This window comes from Amblyomma mixtum, chromosome 4 (genome assembly GCF_055824585.1).
Source record: "Amblyomma mixtum isolate Tamu chromosome 4, ASM5582458v1, whole genome shotgun sequence".
Classification (NCBI taxonomy): Eukaryota; Metazoa; Arthropoda; class Arachnida; order Ixodida; family Ixodidae; genus Amblyomma; species Amblyomma mixtum.
In genome coordinates this window covers 146,499,776-146,511,180 of record NC_143015.1, presented here as the reverse complement: position 1 = coordinate 146,511,180, position 11,405 = coordinate 146,499,776, and the positions used below count along the sequence as shown (strand labels likewise).

The following is an 11,405-nucleotide window of genomic DNA, read 5'->3' as shown; positions in this document are numbered from 1 at the left end:
TGCAACCTCACGTACCCAGTGAAAAAATTACACCTTTGGTTGCGAGCCTGCCATCATCAACTGAAAACTTGCGTACCCGAGCTTGCCTGTAGAAGGTCGGGTAATCTCGGGTAAGTTCGGAGGTGCGCCAAGCAAGCTACAGCCAATGGGAGCAAGGTCGGGTAAGTTAGGATGAGCGTCGCGCCCGCTGAGCGACAAGTTGCTTAGGAAGAGCAGGACGGGTCGCACAATCGACACAAGTCAGAAAACGAGTCTTTCACATGCACAAAAAAGTACTGAAGATGGATTGTGGCATTCGAATTCGCAGAAAGTGTTAGGATTCAAGGAACGTTATACGGCTGAATGAAATAGCCAAGACTGTTGTTATCCTAGAGGGTAATGGTTCCACTATATTATTGTAAGGCTAAAGGCTAATTCTTATACTTTCCACTACGGGTAAATATAGTTTACTTTTAAGGCATTATCGATGGCTCTGAGGTTTTAAGTGGTGGTAAAATATGTGACCGATGAAAAGATGTGTCGCTGTGACAAAGCGTATAAAAAAAAGTTAACCTAGCGAATGGCACTGATAAGGGTAATGTGCAGTAGAGCAGAAAAAGTGGCCTCCTGGGATAACCAGTTACGGCGAAATTGTTGTACGAATAGCACTTTTCTTCAACGGAATCATAAGCGTGGAATATGTTTTATAAGTACTGCCCCATGTCTCTGTATCATTCAATCACTTCTACTTTCTAGCAAATTAAAACAAATCCCCTCGACGGGCCAGGTATCCAGAACGCACTCTAAGATTCTTAGTGCTAAGGCCTCCGTACTTATCCCACACAGCACACGCACCGATACTGTATTCTCGAGTTAACCAAAACTGGGCTTAAGCGAGGGAAAGAATTGAAAAGCAGAGTAAAAATTCCTTTCTTTACCCTAAAGTTGTGCCTCATGTGGTGCTGGCGTTGCATTATTATTTCGAAATGAGCTCTGTTATTGTTGCTGTGAAACTGTACTATCAGCAAGAAATGAAACGCGAACATGACAACTGAGCCAAGGACCGCAAAATAAAAAGCTCTGAGCCACGGGAAGCTCAATACAAGCTCTGTTTATTTGAATTTCGAAAGCGCTAACAGTCTTCTTGAGAAATGTTAACCAATCTCGCTTGTAGTTTCTCTCTAGGAGCAAATACGTTGGTGTTTTTGTGCTGACACCTCAGTTTTCTTGTTCGCGTTTCATTCTTTGCTGATAGTACGTCTTGTCGAAAGAATAGTTGAATGTGTTTACACAACCGAAGTATGGCACAATCATTAATTTTGCGTGCCGCCCACCTATGGCTTGTCGAAGTGAATTCTGTTTTGTAATGACAGGCATATCACGTGCAATTAATAAATCCTCTTTACTTGTTTGTGCTGACCTCAATATTAATTTGTTGAAAGATAACTGCTGTAATGGTTACTGTTGTAATTTAATCCTAAAACAGTTTTAGCTTCCCTAAGTCCAATGTCTAAACAACCACTTATCTGACTGTCCACGTGCATTGCAACATAGGCATTGTTTCGTTTGAGGAGGCTCGAATATTATCTCTCAGCTTTCTCCCTGGGACCCAATGTGCGGTCACTAAAAATGGCCTCCAGAACGACCAACTCGAGTCGATCAAGACAATGTGCGACTTTGTTTGAGCCTATAGAGAGTGAAGGCGTGTAAGATGGTGACATATGTGTTCAGTTTCGGACTTCTGCGGTTAAAACCCGCTGTTCCATTGATAAATGTACTCGTACATATGATGAGCGTAATTACGACTAATGTACATGCCCTTGGGTGACATACTATGATTGAAGTCCTGAAATACTGAAAAAAGACTTACACTGCAACACAGAAAAATAATAGCCTATTATTACCGCGATCGTTCTGAGTGCAACAGAAATAAATAGGACATTAAGATGCGTCCCTCAAAAGAGCACTGCTACAGCGTTTTATTTAAACGGCAGCAGTGATGTTTCAAAAAGGCATGAAGAATTGATTGGGCTGTTAATTAATTTCGAGAAAAAAGAATTTATTGTTCTGCAGACAATTTTTGAAAAGGTTACTAAAAAATTCAACAGTAATTTCACGGGTTCTTCGTTAATTATTTCCCGGCAGTATTGCATGGGTTAAGATGTTCACTGTGACCAACAAAGCTTTTGCTCACCGGCAGAGAGCACAGGAGGAAATTAGGTGAAAATAAAGGTCTGGGAAAAGCACAGCTCGCAGTAACGACGGAATACTATACGAGATATTGAAACATATTATTGTCACTCTCTGCGCAGCCATACAGCATACCAAAGCGCAGCCATACGGCAAGAAAGGAAGGCTAAACAGCTTTCTCGGAAACATCGTAGTCAAGTCCGGGGTTTGAACCCGGTACATCGCTTCACCGGAGCAGTAGCTCTACCAACTAAGCTTACTTGAACGGCTAACCGGGAGCTAACGGTTCTGGTTAGCTTATTTGGTAGAGCGGCTGCTCCAGTGAAGGGGTGGTCACGGGTTTTAACACCGGACCAGGACTAATTTTTCTTTAACTAAGAAGTTTCTGGGAATGGTGTTTAGTTTTCCATTGTAGCCGTTTGGCTGCGTTTGGGAGGATGCGAATGACTAATTACTCCCTTGTCACAAGGAAAAGTAGTGTGTCCACTTTAAGAGAACCCTAATTAAATCCCAAAGGGGTGAAGACCTTGCGACATTTTAGAAATGACGTGGTAGGGGGTGATCCTGGAGAGCAATTATTTCTTTGCCTAATTACTTTCTGCTGAAAGCATATGCATATGGAGGTATTTCTCCACCTGCTGCCTTATCAGCCAACAAGCAAAATGTGCTTAGGCAGATCAGAATTTACGAATGTGTAAGCATACAGACGAATAAAATTTTGATTTGATTTGATTTGAACAATGCTGCTTGATACGAATGAAGATCCAAGACCAATGAAGACTCATGTGACCAGTTATTGTCGGTCGTTCTTCTTAATTACCATTTATTGGCCGTTTTGATCTCCGTGATTTAAATTCCCTGCCTTTATGTTCGTTCGTTTTGCTCTTTGTATTATCTGAGCCACTGCCGTTGTACATTTCTACATTTGGCCCAGAAGCCTGTCAACCTCATCAGTGCTTTTTCGTCTGTGTTCTCTGCTTTTTGTTGAGACGAATTAAAGACTGCTTCACTGATTTATTGACCCAGTAGCAGTGCGGAAAGGACCGCTAAGAAATGCGCTACTAAAAACAAAAACTCAAAACATACGCAAATTCTTTAGATATGCCGTATATTCCGCAGAATACTTATCACAGCTCTCAGAAGTACAGTGTTTCATTCAGAAACAGTGGAAAATTAAAGTATTTAATTGCATTGGTATCAGCTGGGTAGGATTGTTTAATATTGCAATGATCACAACTAGTCTTTTTTTAGCAATACAAAGGTGAGAACCCGAGACTTGTCAAAAAGAAGCCGGTTATTGCACAAAAAGTGGAGAAAGTTGAAAAATTATTCAAGGAAATTAACAAACTGAGCAGGACATAGCGTTAGCACGGCAGAATAGTTCATTTCAACACAACGACCGTTTGCTCTGTACGTCAAATTCGCCACGTTTGTTTTTATTTCAAGTTCACAGGAGGACTAAGCGCAGTCAGATGAGCCACTTCTGCATTGCTGTGCTTAGTCTAGGGAGTCTTGTGCTGTATTCTAGCCCAGGTTTTGCTCGCCGCTATCCTGTAATATGAGTAAGCCTAGGTGTAGGTTTTCGTTGGCATTTATGCGTTTACAAGGCCTGTTGTTTTATTTCAAAGTAAAGGTCTAAATTGCTAACACTGGGGGGAAGCCTTTGCTGTTCTGTGTGGTAGGTTCGTTTTTTGTGAACTATAAATTATAACACTGTCTAGCAGTATGCTGGCTGTGAGTGTGGTGAGATTTTGCGGGCTGCCGTGACTGCGTAAAAATCCTCTTATCCAATTCGGCTGAGCGACATTGAAATGATTTTATTAACTAGGAAAAGTAGAATTTTGTAGCATTACTCGTTTTCGCGTGTAGTATGTGTTGGTTTATGTGTTATAAGACCACAGGGAATCCATACCAATTTTTTGCAAATACGTAATTAGTGTATAGGCAATTATAGAGCCCACCTTTGAGAAGTATCCCAAGAATCTGTCCAGAGGGAAATTTAGTGCAATGGGTTGAAAATGGTCTGGTAATGTTGCAAGGGAATAAAACCCTTTTTGTGACTAGGAATTAGATTTCATTCATTCCGCGGGGTAGGGAATTAGGTGCATCAAAATTTTAATATGAAAAATTGTTTGTGTTCACTCTATCAGGTTTTAATGAATAGGTTTGAGCCTTCGACGCAGAGTACGGTTATATATGCTCTCAGGTTATGAACTACTTAGTCAGCATTGTGTTAAGTAAATGGCGTGTCATTACTTCTGCCTTGTTCTTAGACAGGTATGAGTGGTGTATTAGGTTTTTTATGTAGGCTTCGAAGGCTGATATGTGATATGTTCTTCTCACTGTGTGTATTTCCTTTGCGATAAAATAGTGATCGAGGTGTTTCTTGTACCGACTCTTCATTTGTTGTTTAGAGTTTCGCCTTGTTTCCAGATCAGTGGTATAGTAATACTTTTTGTGCTTTTGCTGCCTACTATTTTATATAGCAGTGTAATTCGGTTCACTTTTTAAATTCCAGTGAAACATGATTACTGGATATGTTTCAGGTTTTAGTCATGCTGTCTTGGTAACTATGGCGCATACGAGTATGGAATGTGGTAGTGTGTTTAAATTTGGCATTTTGCTTGTTGCCAGCTTAATCTGTTGTCACGAACTTGTTTCCGACCTATCTCCACTTCTGTTACCCTCCGCATCTTATGGGTGTTGTGGGTGCTGCCAATGGATTCAGAGTATTTTTACTTTAGTTTTGTGATTTTGTTGTAGAAATGTACGACGTGCTTTGAGCTTGCGACTGTGTTCATTGGTGCTTGGGATGTCTCGAATGAACCAAGAACATGTTACTAAGTTGTAATAATTTTTCAGATACCGTTAGGTGTGCGCCTTTTTGTTTCCTTTATGTAACTTTTGAAATATGCTCGGATCGGAGGCTTCACTTCAGCAGACACCACATATCCGCGTGGAGAAAAGGGCAATAGCACAGTTTTCCCAGTAACGCTTAGCATGCTAGGAGCACACAGTTTAGGAGCTTTTTAACTACGGGCGTATTCAAGTCAGCCATTTGGAGGAAGGTTTTGTGTTCTGCGAAACCGAAAGCATATTTCAAAAGGTGAATCGAAATAAGAACTGAAGTTGTGGTACGACCAGCAGGATATCTTGATCCGCCGCGAAATTCGAGTGTTGCTCCTAATCCCCAATGCAAATGTCTTTGAAAGTTCAGAAACTGCAGGACACATTTAGGAACTGGATTTAGCGTGAAGAAATGTGCACTCGCACAGTCCATTAAATGTACCAAAATAAACGAGATAGATTGATAGAATTCGGGTGGAAGTCGCTAACTTTGCATGCGTTACGTGATATATTATCCACTTCAATAACAAAAGCCCATGAGGAGTAATGCGGGTCGTGTAATGGCATAGAATGAGAGAAGTAGCTTCATCACTACTGATTTTCAACATAACAGAGCACTTTCCTTGCAACCCATCAGCAATTTATATTGAAAACAAATGTACGAATATGAAAGCAAAAAGTACAGTTCAGTCGCTTCAGAGTGCCCCTGACTAAAGTTGCCACTTTAACTTGGACACGATTGCTGAGTGCTCTTATTTTCGAGATCTTGGTCAATCAACAAGTATTTCTAGATTATTTAGCATTCCGAAGACTTCCTGACGTTAGCTCTCTGTAGCTTGAATATTGAAGCAGTACGCTTCGCAGCTAGATTTGCCATGCTCTCATACTGCGCACCTACGGCTTGGACCATTACTATCACTCAGAAAGTGCCAAAAGTGAGTAACATCGCCCTGCTACAGCTGTGGTACGTTACCTTAAAAGCGGCAGCTTCTCACTTACTACCTCTTTATTACACCCTCGGAGCAGCTCACCAAACATTGCCGTTCAAGCACTTAAGCACCCCCGCCGTCCTGTTCCTGAAAAAAAAAGAATAAAATACGCAGTAAGGAGCATGATAACTGCTTCATCCTGCAACAACCTGGCTAGAAGAAACTTATGGCATAAATTCTAACAAAAGAAGCTCGGTGGTGATTAGACCGTAACCTCGCCAGTCAGCGGCCGCACCAACATTTTTTTTTTAATCGACCGGTCGGTGCTGTGGTGTAAATGCATGCCCCCTGGATACACCTGATGTAAAGCGTCAGGTGTGGAGGCGAGTTAGCGAGCTTCTCCCAAGCGTTGAATCCCGCCGTGCACCAAATGCGGGACGCTTGTACCCGTTCCAGGGGGCCCGGTGGGTATCCGGCGGCAGGAGTCGAACCCACTACCTCCCGAAGCCGGGCCGGCGATCAAGCCACTACGCCACGACTGCGGTGAGTATAACACTTTGTAAAATCGGTCTTTCAACGCGAAATACTGGTTACACGGCTAAGGCTTTTTCTGTCGTTTTGCAAGTTATCTGGCAAGCGTCAATCATTTCGTGCTTGTCATCGATCTATCAGAAGGAGTTTAAGAGCACGTTGCTGTATGCAGTTTTTTTAACCAGCTCAGTGAAGGTAAGGATGCATCACTGACGTCACATTTCCACCAACGCGCTGAAGATAGCAAGCAAGAATTTATTTCCTGCTGTCATGAATGACATTGCGTACTGTGCGAAGATTTGGCGAAAATTTGAAAGGGCTTCGAATATAAGATTTGGCCTCGTTTGCCAAAATGGACAGGCAGCTGCCTACGGGCGCTTTCTGGATAAGTAGAGCTTATCACGAAATGTGCGCGTTTTGCGCATACACTCTTATGATGCGGGTAAGGAACTTCATATTCTTTCATATATGAATGTAGCCTTTCGTGAAACAATGAGCTAGAGGATGAAGAATTCAATCTGGAAATGTATATATAAGGAGATTCCACAGGAAAATGTATCCCTTATAAAAATTTCTATAGAAAGTCCATAGACTGTCTATAGACTGTCTATAGACAAACCCTTTAGACTGGTCTATAGACAGTCTATAGATTTATGGCCATACACTTTTAGTAGACTTTTGTCTATAGACAGTCTATAGACAAATGTCTACTGAAAGTCTATAGGTCCATAGGAAGTCTATAGACACATGTCTATAGACAGTCTATAGACGATCTATAGACTTATGGTCATACATTTCCTATAGAGTTGTCTATAGACCGTCTATAGACACTTGTCTATAGACGGACTATAGACGACCTATAGACTTATGGCCATGGACTTCCTGTAGATTACTGTCTATAGACAGTCTACAGACAAAAGTCTACTGGTCCAGTAGACATATGTCTATAGACTGTCTATAGACATTCCATAGGTGTGTGGCCTGGCAGTGCTATAGACCTTTGTCTATAGACAGTCTATAGACCTCTGTCTACTAAACAATTAGTAGACCATTATCTATAAACTGCCTATAGACAGTCTACAACCACTGCAAAAAGTCACCAGAGTTCACAAATGACACAATCAATATACTTACAAATTTAGTTTTATTTCCAAGCTATCCAGGCCGGGAATATGCAATACATGGACCATAAGAATGCACAATAACATAAATGTTGAAAGTAACAGTCCCGCTAGTTTCCTCAGAAGCATTCTTGCGGCCTGTTGTCTGCAGTCAATCATCCGGGCATGTTCACCTGTACAGCACAAAGGAAAAAAATAACAGAGGAACTGAAAAAAAAATTCCCATACCATCTCTACACATGTGCTTTACAATGAAAGGCATATCCTGGCTATGCCATTCTAGAAAGGCAATCTTGATCTTTTGGTTTGGTTTTATGGGGTTCAAAGACCCAAGGCGACACAGGCTACAAGACGCTGAAGTGAAAGGCTGCGGAATAATTTCGGCCAACTCTGCAGAGTACACAAGCCTTTAGCATTTTGCCTCTATTAAAATGCGACCGCATAGGCCGGAATCGAACCTGCATCTTTCAGGTCGCCAGACGAACATGATAGCCACTGAGCTATCACGCCGGCGCAATCATTTCAGTAAATACACGACAGATTATAAGTGTCTTCATAAAACATTGTAACAAAGACCCGTAATCCCTGGAGCACTCTACTCTGAATCCAGTACTTATACTGATTTCTGTATGGCAATCCTTTTACATTATTTGTAACAGAAGACATTGAACAATTGTGCCACATATCTGCATTGACTCGCAAGGAGGTGTTAAGAATGCCACCTCCATAAAATACAGATTCAGCGCACCTTACACAGGGATCCAAAAAGAAGAATATTGCAGCATTTATTCTTATAACCGCTATAGAAGAAGCGCTTCAAAATACCCTGCGTGAAGCCTGGTATACCCGGCCAAATTTTTAACTGCCTCTGGTGTTGCATCGCTAAATGCACCTTGTAAAAAAGGTGCCTTTTAGCTACACTGCTGGTATATTCATGCTGTAATTTGACGAGTGAAATGTCATTTCGTGGTTCCTTTTTGTTCATATATTGTTTGAGTGCAGCACTTGCGTGTTTAGATCAACGTTATCAGAAATATACGTCTGCCACTACAACAGCTGAAACAAGCGGCAGACGCAGCAATGAATCTGGTCCATATGGCCTCATCCTCTGGGTAAACTACCACTCCTTTCATGGCGGACAAGTCGTTTACCTAGAGTAAGCGCAAATGCGCCACCAGAACCATTGGTGCGTATTCCGCTTGTTTCGGCTGTTCGTAGCAGCAGACGATGAATATTTCTGATAACTTTGATCGAAACACGCAAGTACTCCACTCAAACGTTATATTAACAAAAAGAAACTATGAAATGCCATCTCACGTGCCAAATTACAACATGAATATGCCAGCAGTGTAGCCAAAAGGCACCTTTTTTACAAGGTTCATTTATCGATGCAACACCAGAGCCAGTTAAAGATTTGGCCGAGTGTACGTAAGCCGATACACAAACGGGCACAAGCTATACAAAACCGGCAGGCAGAAGCGACCAGTTCACCACAGATTTGCGCCTATAACTTGAAGCACAAAGATGGAACAGCATACTCATACATCTGCGCGTGCTCTTAGAAACAAGCGGGTTGCAGCGCTTCCATGCCGCGCTCATTATTCAGAAAACCCATACTGCACACAGAGGCTGCAGCTGCGCCGTTTCAAAAGCAGTCGCGAGTTTAAGACAACAAATTACTGTCACGATAAAATACCGCCTGAAATTCAATTAGTCTTTCCTTCAAGTGCAGCCCCAACAGCGCCGTAAAGAGGTGTGTTTCTTGCATGGAGGTAGCCTAACCCAACGCTGCTTGAAAAATCAACGAAAGCATTGAACGCGCTCAAAGTACGAAGTATTTAAATGAAGCAATTAACGCTTTCAAGAGGTGCAGCTATAGTAACACGAGAGCTTAATTTAATTTTAGGCGCAAATAAGCGGCGAATTACATCGGCGCTTTCGTAAGTTAGCAGTCTGAAATCAGAAACACATACTTTGCCTCTCGCGCAAATGGTATTAGAGAAATCTGTGCACGCGTGAGCGGGATTCATGAACGAACCACTCGGAAAGAAATGTAAGCCACCTCTTGTCGAGCCGACCTTTACCCAGCTTTCAAAATGAAGTGCCCGCAGGCGAGCGGGGGCGGCCAACGGCTCTGATGACAGACATGGAGGAATCCGTACGTGTGCAACGACGGGGAGACGGGATGGAGCTCGTGGGTTCTTCGCGGTGTTTGAGCACGCCGGCCAATCGCGCGGGCAATGAATTTTATACCATCACACTAAAAGAATTCCTTCAGCGCTGCTTAACTACAACTTTGACAAACGTCTCGCGCTCCAGTCTGTAGCGTTACAAGACACCTTTGCTGAAACGTCGGCGCCCACGACGCGCACCGAGCGAGCGTCCATATACGTAGGAAGGAAATGCACACCTCAAAAAGAACAGCACTCCAAGGTCCAGACAAGCGATAACACAAAGATTAGAAAATAAATGTAATCCACCACAGAACGAGAGTGTATGTAAGTACGTTTTCGGAGGTGCAAAGTAAATTGAGCTCACACGGCGCTAACTACCGCACAGTTCCATTTCAGCCGTCATTCACAGGCTAAACGACATTTCTGGCCGCGCGTCTACCTTGAAACACGAAAACTCTAGTAGACAGCTCGCGAGGAGCGGCTTATCATCAAGGGCATCGCACAGACTGCCTTTCCGCGCGTTAGTAAAGACAGCGGCACAGAGATAAGCGGCATTAGTCGAGAACCCGATGGCTTCCGCCTTAGAAACGAAGATAGGACGTTTGTCACTGCGCACATAATCTGTTCTGCACACACAGCTCTGCTTAGAGTGGTTTAGGAGACCAAATGAATAAAATATAAACGTATAGACTTACCGTAAGCGGACGATGCAGCTGGATTTTGAAGAAAACGTAATCCGCGAAAAAAACGCCGACTCCACCGATGCAGCCACGCACAGGGTTGTTTGCAGCCCGAATGATTTTCCGCCGTCTCGTGGTAAAACGGTAAAACGTGAAACAGAAACCCATTTCACGGTCGTATCTTTATCGCTCACACTCTTTCCGTGTGGAGCTTGATCTGATATCCAAGACCATAGAAGGTAACTGGTTTATAAGCGTGAATTCTTCGCATACCCTCTAAAAACCTTATTGTTTTCGTGAAAAGAGAACCGAAATCTAACTGCTTGACTGTATACGCGCCGCATCTCCCACCGAATAGTATGCGGTACAGTTCTCAAATAATAATTATAATGTTGCATAGCATAACGTCTTTTTTGCGTGTGTTCGTGTTTAGAAAACTGATATGCTCGACATCAGCGTGTCATCGGCTCCGAAGCAACAGGTGCAAGGGTAGGAACGAAAAAATACTGGCTTTCTGATTGTTGCGTCGGTGAACTTATTCACGTGAATACAAACTGCAAAGGTATAAATGGGAGATGTTAATCGCACAGAGGACCAGGCTCTTTGAGACTATTCTGAGGTGTTTCTAAGCGATGGGCGCTTCCTTGAATTCTCACACCCGTCTTTCCCCCTTTATTTTCAGGACGTTTTAAAGAGAAATGTAGAAGCGTTGATGAAATGTGTCTTCAGCGCGTTGGACAGTAACGATCGAAAGATGGAATGGAACTGTGTCGAGCGATTCCTTTAAGGGACAGCGTATTCATTCGATGTAGTACAGTTTGCGGCGCCTTTACTTCAAGAACGGCTGCCTTTCCGCGGCTTACTTGTTGGCATTAAATATTTAACTGTATTGACAATATACGTCACGATATAACGAAAAGGAGCTTGTCAAGGCTCCTGAAAATATACAGGTGG

General features: G+C 42.7%; 1 long non-coding RNA gene across 1 annotated transcript; it reads right to left on the bottom strand.

Moving 5' to 3' along the window:
* Window positions 1-7,603: 7,603 nt before the first annotated feature.
* Window positions 7,604-10,689, bottom strand: LOC149348664 (uncharacterized). The gene is made up of 2 exons (XR_016292796.1): window positions 10,467-10,689; window positions 7,604-7,770 (listed from the first exon to the last, which is right to left on the bottom strand). It is a non-coding gene; the product is annotated as an uncharacterized LOC149348664 (long non-coding RNA).
* Between the last annotated feature and the right edge of the window lie 716 nt (window positions 10,690-11,405).